The following is a 14,619-nucleotide window of genomic DNA, read 5'->3' as shown; positions in this document are numbered from 1 at the left end:
TAGCTGGTTTACTGATAGAGACAGAAGCAGTGCAGTGAGGAGTTAGGGCAAAATTGCAGTCAACAGGATGAGTTGCAAGTGAAAGTCAGACAAATTTGAAAAGGGGACTGAAGGTGTTGTATCTGAATGCACGCAGTATACAGAACAAGGAAGATAAACTCGCAGCACAGTTGCAGAGTAGAAATCACAGAATCACTTCTGAAAGATTACAGCTGCGACTTTAATGTCCAAGGATGCACATTGTATCAAAAGGACAGGCAGGAAGGGGGTGTTGCTGTTGCTAAAAAAAAATGAAATCAAATCACTAGAAAGAGGTGACATGGGGTCAGAAGGGATTAAGTCATGAGGAAATGGCAGGGCAGATTTGATGAGTGAAATGGCCTGATTCAGCTCCTATATCTTATGAAGTTAAGACCATGGACGAAGGCGCAGGGAGAGGAACACCAGAGGCAGACAAGGGGATAAGGTGAGTGAAGGAAACAGGAATGGGGAATGATGGAGAGGGAGGGGGAAATTGCCAGAAGTCACATCTGTCCATACATGGCCTCCTCTACTGCCATGAGGCCAAACCGGGTTGGAGGAGCAACACCACATATACTGTTTGGGTAGTCTCCAGCCCCTTGCCATGAACATTACTTTCTCCTACTTCCAGTAATTCCCTCCCCCTCCCTTCCCCCATCCCAGTTTCATTCTGCCTCCTCCTCCAGCAGTAATTCCCTCCTCCTCCTCATGGTTCCACCTCCATCTACTATCCATAGTGCTTTCCTCTTACATTCCTCCTTCACCTTTCCTGCCTATCCCCTCCCCCACCCCTTGATCTTTCCCTTTACTGGTTTTTCACCTGGCACCCTCCACCCCCCCCCACCTTCTTTATAGGGCCCCTGCCCCCTCCCTCTTCAGTCCTGACGAAGGGTCTCGGTCCAAAACGCTGACTGTTTCCACGGATGCTGCCCAAGCTGCTGAGTTCCTCCAGCATGGTGTGTGTGTTGCTTTGACCCCAGCATCTGCAGAGTACTTTGTGTGTACAACTTTTTGAGCCTTGAGGTGGAGGCAGAAGACCATAAAGGTACACTTAAAGGCCACCTCATTAGCAACTGGGAGCGCCTAATAACGTGGCCAGAGTGTGGAAATTGTCAGGTGTCACCTCAAGTTGACTCTGCTGCTGTGCTGTCAGTCACAGAGTGAGCTTGAAGCCAACTCCTTGATATTTCAGTTGCCAATGACAACTGACAAGTGGAAACTGCAAAGTGCAGAACAACTTGTAATACAATAAGCTACATATTTTAGGGTACTGACCTATTAAAGGTCATAAGTTTATCTGAGAAGTATCTAAGACACCATGTTAATACAACTTGCCATTTATACACTGTTCTGCAATGGGTCAAACAGCCCATTCAAATTCAGATTCATTGACTTATCACATACGCGTCAAAACATACTGTGAAATACAGCAACAACCAACATCACCTAAGCATGCACTGGGGAGAGCTCACAGTGTCGCCATGCCAACAATGTTCAGCAGATGCTAGGCTTCATTAATAGGGGGACTGAGTTCAAGAGTAGAGAGGTCATGTTGCAACTCTACAAATCTCTGGTGAGACCGCACTTGAGTGTTGTGTTCATTTCTGGTCACCTCATTATAGGAAGGATGTGGAAGCTATGGAGAGGGTGCAGAGAAGATTTACCAGGATGTTGCCTGGTTTGGAGAGCAAGTCACATGAAGCAAGGTTAGCAGAGCTGGGACTTCTCTCTTTGGAGCGTAGAAGGATGAGAGGGAACTTGATAGAGGCCTACAAGATTATGAGAGGCATAGATAGGGTGGATAGTCAGTACCTGTTTCCCAGGGCAACAATAGCAAACACCAGAGGGCATATGTACAAAATTAAGGGAGGGAAGTTTAGGGGAAACATCAGGGGTAAGTCTTTTTTACACAGAGGGTTGTGGGTGCCTGGAATGACTTGCCAGGTATGGTGGTGGAGGCTAAAACATTAGGGGTATTTTAGAGCCTCTTGGACAGGCACATGGATGAAAGAAAATTAGAGAGTTACAGGGTAGTGTGGGTTTAGTACTTTTTCAAAGGAATATATGGGGCTGCACAACATGGAGGGCTGAAGGGCCTGTACTTCGCTGTAGTATTCTAGTGTCTAGATCGCCTTGAGACTTTCATGGCCTATATTACATGAGACTTTCACTAGGTCCTGGTCCCACTGTACTCACCGTTTTCCGAGTGTGTGGATTCACAAATGTTCTCGTCTAACAGGAGAAGTCCGCTCTGAAGAATTGCTGTCAGTGTGACCGCTCTAATTCGATCTGGCATTCAAGAGGCCCCGCAACTACAACTCAGGAATAAAGTTCCACTGTAATCAGTTTACAGGAATATCCCCTTACAATGCCCTATTCTAGATTTACAGTGCAAGAAAAAAGCAGTCTTCCACAAGAAACCTCAGTTTACACGGAGTGCTGTCTCAGGCGGGAAGCTGCACACTGCCGACCTAGCAGCAGGATAAGATAAATAGTCTAAAACAGTGGGCGGAGTCTGTAGTTACCTCAGTATGGCCATGGTTACCACACCAATAGATAGAGATACTATCACTGGCTGGACAGCAGTGGGAGGGAGTCACAGTCAGACCGATTGATTCAACACAATGCATTTTCACCGGTGGTGCGGGGTTTCAATGTGCACATGACAAACGAAGCTCACTTTGCGTCACGATACTGTTACAGCTCAGAGCGTCCTGAACTTGGGAGTTCAATTCCAGGGACTGTCTGTATAGTCTTCCCGTGGATTGCGTGGGTTTCCTACTACTGTCCAAAGACATACCAATTAGTAGGTTAATTGGTCATTGTAAATTGTCCCGTGATTAGGCTAGGGTTAAATAGGTGGTTTGCTGGGTGGTGCCAAAAGAGCCTGTTCTGTATCTCTAAGTAATTGATTAATTAGGATTACTATGCTCCACATCTGCTGATAATAAGGATGTGGAAAATACTGGAGTGGTAAAATTCTCAGTATCAATATTGGGAGGGCTAGGTTAGTCCACGTGATGAGCGTGGCTTGGAACAAACAAGGACACGTAGACAGGGAAATTCCTCGCAAGTCACCTCGAGTTACTTTACCACTGAACAGCTGGTCACAGAGTGAGGACAAGGTCACTTGCCTGACCGCTCAGCTAAGGTAACTGACAAGAGGAAACTGCAGTTAAAGTAAATACAAAACAATACAAAATTGTCGTGTTGCATTAACATGAGAGCTTGCCTCAGGTAATATTGCAGTCCCTCCCCATCCAGCCTTTACTTCTCTCAGATGATACCTCTTCTACAGACAACACTGTAATACTTAAGGGTAACATAATACTGAGGTAGAGGTCAGAGACACTGTTCTAAAGCCATTCCATGTCATTTGGGAAGAGCAATTTAAAAATTTTTCTGACTCTTCTGAATGGTTTGGACATTTTAACAGTACAATTCTATAGACAGGAGATGGCAGGTCCTCTTAATAAAAACACACAGACATGACACTTTCTAGAAATCAATAACTTTGAACTATTATAAAATGTCTTAAGATATCAGAATCAGAATCAGACTTTAATTGCCAAGTACCTGTGCACATACAAGGAATTTACTTCCGGCAGATGTTGTCTCTCTGCTCATGACAATAATAATGATAAATATAAATGAAAATATAGATTATACATACAGGTAGTGCAATCCAAGTAATGGTTAGCCGACAGTTAGCAGACTTATTCTATTAATCCAGTTCAGGTATGGGGGAGACAGTCAGAGTGTGGTGTGCTCCGTATGCAGTATGTGGGAAGTCAGGGTCAACACAGTTGTCCCTGATGACCACATCTGCAAAAGGTGCGTCCAGCTGCAGCTCCTATCAGCCCGAGTTAGGGAGTTGGAGCGGAAGCTGGATGAACTACGGATCATTTGGGAGGCAGAGACAGAGATAAATAGGAGTTATCAGGAGGTAGTCACACCAAATAACCAAGAAGTAGGCAGATGGGTGACGGTCTAGAGAGGCGGGGGAGCAGGCAGAGAGAGCAGAGCACCCCTGCGGCCATTCCCATTAACAATAAGTATACCGTACTGGATACTGTTGATGGGGATGACCTACCAGGAATGAGTTGTAGTGGTCCTGCCTCTGGCACAGAGGTTGAACCCTCAACTAGAAAGGGGAGGAGGGAAGAGAAGAGAGCGATAGTTTTAGGGGATTCTATAGTCAGGGGGGCAGATAGGAGATTTTGTGGGGCAGATCGGGAGTCTCGGATGGTATGTTGCCTCCCTGGTGCCAGATCTCAGATCGGGTGCAGGCTATTCTTGAGAATGAGGGCATGAACCCAGATGTAGTGGTCCATGTAGGGACCAACGATGTAGGTAAGGTGAGTGAGGGGGTCGTGCTTAGAGAGTTCAGGGAGTTAGGAGTGAAGCTGAAAGGCAGGACCTCCAGGGTGACAATCTCAGGATTGCTACCTGTGCCACGTGCGAGTGAGGTGAAGAATAGAATGATTATGCACATTAATACGAGGCTGAGAGCATGGTGCAGGAAGGAAGGGTTCAGGTTTTTGGATAATTGGTCTTTGTTCCAGGGACATTGGGATCTGTTTCGAAGGGACGGTCTACATCTGAACCGGAGGGGTACTATCATTCTTGCAGGAATGTTTGCCAGTACTGCTCGGGGGGGTTTAAACTAGATGTGCAGGGGGCAGGGATCCAGATCCAGAGGGTTGGTCAAAAGGAGCATGGGGTTAAATGTGTAGAAGGTTTGGGTGATCTTGAGAAGGTCATCAAAATTCAAGGTGCAATTAGCCCGATGGAAGTTCAAGGAGCTGGGTTAGGTACAATAGACAGTGTTTTAAGCAAAGAGAGGAGGAATGGGCTAAGAATTCCATACTTGAATGCACGTAGTGTCAGAAATAAGACAGATGAGCTTGAAGCTCAGATGAAAGTGGGGAACTACGATATTGTTGGGATAACGGAGACATGGCTGCAAGGGGATCAGGCCTGGGAATTGAGTGTACCAGGGTATACGTGCTATCGTAGAGACAGAAATATGGGAAGAGGGGGTGGGGTGGCCCAGTTGGTGAGGAATGAGATTCAGTCCTTAGCAAGAGGTGACTTGGGAACAGGGGAAGTAGAGTCTGTGTGGATTGAGCTGAGGAACAGTAAGGGTAAAAAGACCCTAATGGGTGTTGTGTATAGGCCCCCAAACAGTAGCGTGGATATTGGGTACAAGTTGATTAGGGAGTTAACATTGGCATGTGCTAAAGGTAATGCAGTCGTTATGGGAGATTTCAACATGCAGGTGAACTGGGAGAATCAGGTAGGTGCTGGACCCCAGGATAGGGAGTTTGTGGAGTGTCTAAGGGATGTATTTTTGGAACAGCTTGTGCTTGAGCCAACCAGGAACGAGGCTATTTTGGACTTGGTGATGTGTAATGAACAGAAATTGATAAGTGATCTTGAAGTAAAGGAGCCATTAGGAAGTAGTGATCATAACATGATAAGTTTTTATCTACAATTTGAGAGGGATAAGGGCAGATCAGAGGTGTCAGTGTTGCAATTAAATAAAGGAGACTCCGGAGCCATGAGGGAAGAGCTGGCCAAAGTTAAATGGGCGGATGCCCTGGCAGGAAAGACAGTGGATCAGCAGTGGCAGATATTCTTGGGGATAATACAAAAGATGCAAAAGCAGTTCATTCCAATGAGAAGGAAGGATTCAAAGAGGGGGAAGGGGCCACAATGGTTGACAAAGGAAGTCAGAGATTGTATAGCATTAAAGAAAAAGAAGTATGACAGGGCTAAGATGAGTGGGAATACAGATGATTGGGAAAGTTTTAAGGAACAGCAGATCTTAACTAAAAAAGCAATACAGAGAGAAAAAATCGGGTATGAGCTCAGTCTAGCCAGGAATATAAAAGGGGATAGCAAAAGCTTTTTTAGCTATGTGAAGAGAAAGAAGATAGTTAAGAACAATGTTGGCCCCTTGAAGAATGAATTGGGAGAAATTGTTATGGGAAACAGGGAAATGGCAACAGAATTTAATGCGTACTTTAGATCTGTCTTCACCAGGGAGGACACAAGCAATCTCCCAGATGTATGGATGGGCCAGGGTCATAAGATATCAGAGGAATTGAGACAGATTGACATTAGGAAAGAAACTGTGATGAGTAGACTGGTAGGACTGAAGGCTAATAAATCCCCGGGTCCAGATGGTCTGCATCCGAGGGTTCTAAAAGAGGTGGCTCAGGAAATTGCGGATGCATTGGTAATCATTTTCCAATGTTCCTTAGATTCAGGATCAGTTCCTGAAGATTGGAGAGTGGCTAATGTTATCCCACTTTTCAAGAAGCGAGGGAAGGAGAAAATGGAGAACTATCGCCCTGTTAGCCTAACGTCAGTCATGGGGAAGATGCTTGAGTCCATTATTAAAGACGAAATAGTGACACATCTTGATGGCAGTAATAGGATTAGGCCGAGCCAGCATGGATGTACCAAGGGCAAATCATGCTTGACTAATCTGTTGGAGTTTTTTGAGGGTGTAACAAGGATGCTAGACGAGGGTAAGCCAGTGGATGTAGTGTACCTAGATTTTCAGAAGGCATTCGATAAGGTGCCACATAGGAGATTGGTAAAATCAGAGCTCATGGCATTGGGGGCAGGGTTTCAACATGGATAGAAAACTGGTTGGCAGATAGAAAGCAAAGGGTAGCAGTGAATGGGTGTTTCTCGGACTGGCTGGAGGTGACTAGTGGGGTACCACAGGGCTCTGTATTGGGACCAGAGCTCTTTACGATTTATGTCAACGATTTAGATGAGGGCATTGAAAACTATATCAGCAAGTTTGCTGACGATACTAAACTGGGTGGCAGTGTGACATGCGAAGAGGACGTTAGGAGAATACAGGGAGACTTGGATAGGCTGGGTGAGTGGGCAGATACTTGGCAGATGTCATTCAATGTGAATAAATGTGAAGTTATGCACTTTGGAAGCAGGATCAAGAGGGCAGAGTATTGTCTGAACGGTGTAGAGTTAGGTAAGGGAGAAATGCAAAGAGACCTAGGAGTCCTAGTTCATCAGTCAATGAAGGTGAATGAGCAAGTGCAACAGGCAGTGAAAAGGGCAAATGGAATGTTGGCCTTTATTACAAGGGGAATTGAGTACAAGAGCAAGGATGTCCTTTTGCATTTGTACAGGGCCCTGGTGAGACCACACCTGGAATATTGTGTACAGTTTTGGTCTCCAGGTTTGAGGAAGGACATTCTGGCAATTGAGGAAGTGCAGCGTAGATTCACTAGGTTGATTCCTGGGATGGCAGGGCTGTCTTACGCAGAGAGATTGGAGAGATTGGGCTTGTACACGCTGGAATTGAGGAGATTGAGAGGGGATCTGATTGAAACGTTTAAGATAATTAAAGGGTTTGATAGGATTAAGGCAGGAAATATGTTTCAGATGATGGGAGAGTCCAGTACCAGAGGGCATGGATTGAGAATAAGAGGTCAGTTATTTAAAACAGAGTTGAGGAAGAGCTTCTTCTCCCAGAGAGTTGTGGAGGTGTGGAATGCACTGCCTCGGAAGATGGTGGAGGCCAATTCTCTGGATGCTTTCAAGAAGGATCTAGATAGATATCTGATGGATAGGGGAATCAAGGGATATGGGAACAAGGCAGGGACTGGGTATTGATAGTGAATGATCAGCCATGATCTCAGAATGGCGGTGCAGACTCGAGGGGCCGAATGGTCTACTTCTGCACCTATTGTCTATTGTCTATAGTTAACCGACAGTTAACTGTTCAGCAAAGTGACCGCAGTAGGGAAAAAACTTCTCCAGTACCTATTAGTCTTAGTCTGGAGGGATCTGAAGCGCCTACCAGACGGAAGCAGTTCAAACAGTCCGTGCGCAGGAAATAAGGTTAAACAGAAAATAGCTCAACATACATACAAATGTTAAGGCCCATATTAAGACTTGGGTTTTAGTTAGTAGATAGGGATTAATTTCTGTTAGGGAAAATATGAGTTAAAATGGGTGCATGTCCCAGTAACAAGAGATGGCGTACATCAATAAATACAGAAAGTGGAGTGGGACGGTGGTTCTGACCCTATTGCCCTAATCCTTGTCATATTGCCAAGTTTGTGGACAAAATGAATAAAACATCAGATTCAGATTCAACAAAAATTAATCAGGCCTATTCTTACAGGGTGCTCTGTGTCTTCCTTTACACGTTAAATTAAATTACCTCTGCATCACCTATAAAAATCTTTAGAAAGCAGTCTGCTTGTTTCAGCTTTACAAGCCATTCTGATGGGTAGACTTAAATATTCTGCTGGAATTTAGGCCGTTAGAAATACGAGAGTAGGTGAACTGGAGAAAAAAGAGAATAGAGAATAACTGAGCTCAGCTTTAATTCAAAAGATTAATTTTGAACATGAATTTAGTTATCACATATGTTGCAGTGCGTAAGTCTTGGCACCTTGTTGTAGAGAAGTCCCTTACCCCAATTTGTCAAGAACTGTGCGGTGGCTGCCCGTGCATCAGCCTCCCAACATTAAACAGTGCCCAGACATTACAGGAATCCACCCTAGCATCTTGGATTATGTCCCTTGGTGATCAGCAAGTGGTGAACGGGGAGAATTGTGAGGTCTGGAAGCCCCTCAGAGTATGTGGATCCCGGATCAACCTCTACTACCACCTGAGGACCTACGAACAGACAACCCCTTAGGAGAACATCATTCCTGACTCAAGTGATTGCACTTCTTGTCTCAATGGTAGCAGTCATTACCTTTCATCAAAGGTTATGGACTCATAGCTCCATTCAGAGATTTGAACACTTAGTCCAGATTAACACCCAAAATAGGTGTGATAGAAGTTCCAGCATGATAACTAACCTCATTGTTGATTGAGGGTGCTGGCTGTGTGTAAATCGGCCATTTCATTTCCCTCCCGTGCAAGGGTGAACATACTTCAAATTGACTGTGAAGTCCTTTGGCACATCTTGAAGCTGTGAAGGATTAATCATTGAAGTTCAAAGTTCGACGTAAGATTTATTATGAGAGTACACACATGTCACCACATACCATCCTAAGATTCTTTTTCCTGCAGGCATACTCAGCGAGTCTATAGAACACTAACTATAAACAGGATCAATGAAAAACAGACTTTGTAAATGCAAATATAAATCAATAGCAATAAAAACAGGAGCATGAAATAACAAGATAAAGAGTCCTTAAAGTAGGGTTACTGGTTGTGGGAACACCAGAAATAGAATGAGTGTCGTTATCTCCTTTTGTTCAAGAGCCTGATGGTTGAGGAGAAGTAACTGTTCTCGAACCTGGTGGTGCGAGTCCTGAGACTCTTGTGCCTTCAAAGGTTCGAAGGTACAATTTAATATCAGATAAACGGATACAAAATACATCCTGAAATGCTTTTTCTTCGTAACCATCCACGAAAAACAGAGGAGTGCCCCAAAGAATGAACGACAGTCAAATGCTAGAAACTCAAAGTCACCCCTTCAACTCCCTTTCCTCCCGTGCGTAAGCAGCAGCGAGCAACACTTCCCCCCACCCACCGGCAAAAAAAAAACATTGGTACCCACCACCAGGCACTCAAGAGAATGGAAAGCAATAGCAAAGACACCAGACTTGCAGATATCCCAAAGACTTTGTGTTTCACCTGGTAGTCAACATACCACAGGTTCTCTTTCTCCCTAATAAGGGAGGAAGAGATGTCTCCATTTTCCCAGCGAGCTGAGAGACATAACAAACAACTCACTAAAAGTCTGTTCGGTCACGTTTTTTGAGCTCTATGCCTGTAGATCACAAAAAAAACCCAGGGCTCCAGGCACACAGTCGCAGATAACCCAAATCCCCCGACGACACACGGGTCTCCAGTTGTGACAACGACTGTCGGTGTGCCTGTCTCCAGAGCACCAAGATCAGAGGCTTCCAAATCCGAGCTGGACTCTTAAGCCAAGCCTTTGGCATGCGGAACAACAACGGCCGATCACGGAACCCCAGGAGCGGGTCTCATTCCCACAAAGACTATAGTCAGTGTTTTCAACCGTAGCCAATCTTCTACGTGATGGCAGCAACAAGAAAAGAACATGGCTTGGGTGGTGACGATCCTTGATGATAGATGCTGCTTTTCTAGGGTGACGTTTCATGTAGATATACTCAACTGTTGGTAGGGCTTTACTCATGATGTACTGGGTCGGATCCATTACCTTTTGTAGGATTTTCCATTCAAAGGCATTGGTGTTCCCATACCAGGCCATAATGCAGCCAGATCTTCCTTCCTCTTCAAAGATTCTCTGAAATGGAGATGATCTCAAACACTGGGATGTTTCTGTGACATCATTAATCTGAAACTATAACTCTGAATGTTGAATATTTTCAGAATATCCTGTTTTATTTTATATAACATATAACTGCCCTGGCCTGGCTTGCATACAACAGCAAGGATGCAACATCCATGGTCAACCCTGACCAATGGAGGGCTTCATAATATATAACATTTTATATTAAATACCTTATATAATATTAACTAATTTATAAGAAGTCAGTACAATGATCAGAATCAGAATCAGATTTATTATCACTGTCGTGTGACATGAAATTTGTTAACTTAGCAGCAGCAGCTCAATGCCATACATAATCTAGAAGAGAAAAAAAAATCATTAAATAATAATCATTAAGAAACAAGTAAATCAATTACAGTATGCATGTATTGAATAAATTTTAAAAATGTGCAAAAAAGCAGAAATACTGTATATTAAAAAAGTGAGGTAGTGGCCAAGGATTCAATGTCCATTTAGGAATGGGATTGCAGACAGGAAGAAGTTGTTCCTGAATCACTGAGTGTGTACCTTCAGGCTTCTGTATCTCCTACCTGACGGTAACAGTGAGAAAAGGGCATGCCCTGGGAGCTGGAGGTCCTTAATATTGGACACTGTCTTTTTGAGACACCGCTCCCTGAAGATGTCCTGGGTACTTTGTAGGTGAGTACCCAAGATGGAGCTGACTTGATTTACAACCCTCTGCAGCTTCTTTTGGTCCTGTGCAGTAGCCCCTCCATACCAGACAGCGATGCAGCCTGTCAGAATGCTCTTCATTGTACATCTATAGAAGTTTTTGAGTGTATTTGTTGACATGCCAAATCTCTTCAAACTCCTAATAAAGTATAGTGATTGTCTTGCCTTCTTTATAACTACATTGCTATGTTGGGACCAGGTTAAATCCTCAGTGATCTTGACACCCAGGAACCTGAAGCTGATCACTCTCTCTACTTCTGATCCCTCTATGAAGATTGGCATGTGTTCCTTCGTCTTACTCTTCCTGAAGTCCATAATCAGCTCTTTCGTCTAACTGACGTTGAGTGCCAGGTTTTTGCTGTGGCATCACTCCACTAGTTGGCATTTTTCACTCCTGTATGCCCCCTTGTCACCAACTGAGATTCTACCAACAATGGCTGTATCGTCAGCAAATTTGTAGATGGTATTTGAGCTATGCCTAGCCATGTGTATATAGAGAGTACAGCAGTGGGCTAAGCACACACCCCTGAGGTGCTCCAGTGTTGATCGTCAGTGAGGAGAAGATATTATCACCAATCCACACAGATTGTAGTCCTCTGGTTAGGGTCCAATTTCAGAGGGAGGTACAGAGACCCAGGTTCTGCAGCTTCTCAATCAGGATTGTGGGAATGATGGTATTAAATGCTGAGCTGTAGTCGATAACAGCATCCTGACATGGGTGTCTGTGTTGTTCAGGAGGTCTAAAACTGTATGGAGAGCCATTGAGATTGCTTCTGCCATTGACCTATTGTGATGTAGGCAAATTGCAATGGGTCCAGGTCCTTACTGAGGCAGGAGTTCAGTCTAGTCATGACCCACCTCTCAAAGCATTTCATCACTGTTGATGTGAATGCTACTGGGTGAGAGTTATTAAGGCAGCCCACATTATTCTTCTTAGGCATAATTGTTGCCTTTTTGAAGCAAGTGGGAAATTCCACCCGTAGCAGTGAGAGATTGAAAATATCCTTGAATACTCCCACTAGTTGGTTGGCACAGGTTTTCAGAGCCTTACCAAGTACTCCATCGGGACCTTCTACCTTGTAAGGGTTCACCCCCTTTAAAGACAGCCTAACATCGGCCTCTGAGACAGAGATCACAGGGTCACCAGGTGCAGCAGGGATCTTCACAGCTCAAAGTGGGCATAGAAGGCATTGAGTTCATCTGGTAGTGAAGCATCACTGCCATTCATACTATTGGGTTTCGCTTTGTAGGAAGTAATATCTTGCAGACCCTGCCAGAGTTGCCATGCATCTGATGCCACCTCCAACCTCATTTAAAATTGTCTCTTCGCCCTTGAACTAGCCTCCGCAAATCATACCTGGTTTTCTGGTCGCCAGACTTGAATGCCACAGATCTAGCCTTCAGCAGACGATGTATCTCCTGGTTCATCCACAGCTTTTTGTTTAGTAATATACAGCAAGTCTTTGTGGGCACACACATCCACACAGGTTTTAATGATGTTGTTAACAACTGCAGCATACTCATCCAGGTTTGTAGATGAATCCCTGAATACAGTCCCAACCATCGATTCAAAGCAGTCCTGTAGGTGCTTCTGTGCTTCCTTTGTCCAAACCTTCTTGGTCCTCACTGCTGGTGCTGCAGTCTTCAGTCTCTGACTATACTCAGGGAGTAAAGTACAGCCGGGTGATCAGACTTCCCGAAGTGAGGGCCTGGAATAGCACTGCAGACATTCTCGATGGTGGTGTAACAATGGTCCAGTGTGTTGTTTCCTCTGGTATTGCAAGTGATCTGTTGATGGTAATTGCTTAGTGATTTTTTTCATAATGGCCTGGTTAAAATCTCCCAAAACAATGGTAAAGGCGTTAGGATGTGCTGTTTTGTGCATGTTGATCCCAATGCTCAGATCATCTAAAGCCTGCTTGGCATTGGTCTGAGATGGAATGTAAACTGCCACCAAAATGACCCCAGAGAACTCCTGTGGTAGGTAAAGAGGATGGCACATAACTGCTAGATATTTAGTGCAAGTATTCACTCCATCTCCTAAACTGAAATTAGAGTTTTTTCCACTGAGGTTGTGTGAGACTACAACTAGAGATCATGGGTTAAGTTTGAAAGGTGAAAAGCTTAATGAGAACACGAGAGGGAATTTCTTCACAGAGAATTGTGAGAGTTTGGAATGAGCTGCCAGCACAGGTGGGGGATGTGTAGGTTCGATTGCAACATTTAAGAGAAATCTGGATGGATATATAATGGGAGAGGAATGGAGGGCTGTGATCCAGGTGCAGATGGATGGAACTAGGCAGATTCACGGTTTAGCACAGACTAGATGGGCTGAAAGTCCTGTTTCAGTGCAGTGATGTTGTATGACTCTCTACCCATTCTTTTCTGTTGAGGTGATCAACGCCTCATCTCACACCGTTCACCATACTGAAAATGCGAGCAATTAAAATCCTTTGAAACAAACGGCAGTCTTTATTCTGTTAACAGTTGCATGATTTTCAAATTTCAATATGGAAAGCATGTTAATACATCGTTATCTTCATGCATACTGCTATCTATTTTTTGAATTATTTGCTACCTTCTATATATGTTCAGTGGCCACTTTATTAGGTACCCTCTCTTTATGCCCCTTTGTGGCCCATACACTTCAGGATTCAACATGTTTCAAAGGCACATTGAATGTCAGGGAAATGCATACAATATACATCCTGAAATGCTTTTTCTCTGCAACCATCCACGAAAGCAGAGGAGTGCCCCAAAAGAATGAATGACAGTTAAATGTTAGAACACCAAAGTCTCCCCCCCAGCTCCCCTCCCTCCCATGCATAAGCAGCAGCAACCAACAATCCCCCCTCCCCCCTGCCCCCACCAGCAAAAATGTATCGGCACCCACCACCAACAAAGCAACAGCAAAGACACAGACTTGCAGTATCCCAAAGACTACTTGTTCACCCGGTGTTCGACATACCACAGGCTCTCTCTCTCTCCCTAATAAGGAAGACAGCGATGTCTGTTTCACAGCGAGAGGGGAGACACAACAAACAACTCGTTGGTTTACGATGTTAAAAGTCCGTTGCATCACTTTTTCTGAGTTCTGTGCCCAAAGATCTCAGGTCTCCGGGCACACAGCTGAGATCTTCTGACTCCTATAACACATCGATTTCCTGCCAGGACACCAACCTCCAATCCGCTCATCTCCAGAGCCACTAGATCCTGGACCTCCAAAGGTGAGCTAAGCTCTTAGGCCAGTCTGAAACCCTGAGAGCGGGTCCCATTCCTGCAAAGAACTGAAGTCAGCATGTAATTCCAGGACAGGGTCTTCAAAAGAACCTGAAAGGGAAAAACAGAGATATTAAAGATGGAAATAGAGCTGTTCCTGAAGATGTGTATTCAGGGATGTTCTTCTGACACCACTGTTGTAATGCATTTTTATTTGAGTTACTGTTACCTTCCTGTCAGCTTGAACCAGTCTGGCCATTCTCCTCTTAGCTCTCTCATTAACAAAGCATTTTTACCCACATTCCTATTGCCCACTGGATGTCTTTTTGTTTCTCGCACCATTCTCTGAAAACCCTTGAGACTGTTGTGTGTGAAAA

At 44.5% G+C, this 14,619-nt stretch overlaps 1 protein-coding gene across 1 annotated transcript in view; it reads right to left on the bottom strand.

Moving 5' to 3' along the window:
• LOC132378068 (SRSF protein kinase 3-like) overlaps positions 1–14,270 on the bottom strand; it is a 56,557-nt gene extending 42,287 nt beyond the window's left edge. Inside the window, exons 1-2 of the mRNA XM_059944775.1 lie at positions 14,204–14,270; positions 8,883–8,995 (exon numbers count right to left, since the gene is read on the bottom strand). The gene's annotated coding sequence lies outside the window, so the exon portion shown is untranslated. The remainder of the gene's footprint in view (positions 1–8,882; positions 8,996–14,203) is intronic.
• Between the last annotated feature and the right edge of the window lie 349 nt (positions 14,271–14,619).

The sequence above is a fragment of the Hypanus sabinus genome, chromosome 19 (assembly GCF_030144855.1).
Source record: "Hypanus sabinus isolate sHypSab1 chromosome 19, sHypSab1.hap1, whole genome shotgun sequence".
Lineage (NCBI taxonomy): Eukaryota > Metazoa > Chordata > Chondrichthyes > Myliobatiformes > Dasyatidae > Hypanus > Hypanus sabinus.
Note: the sequence above shows the minus strand (reverse complement) of the source record. Positions and strands in the feature narration are given on the sequence as shown.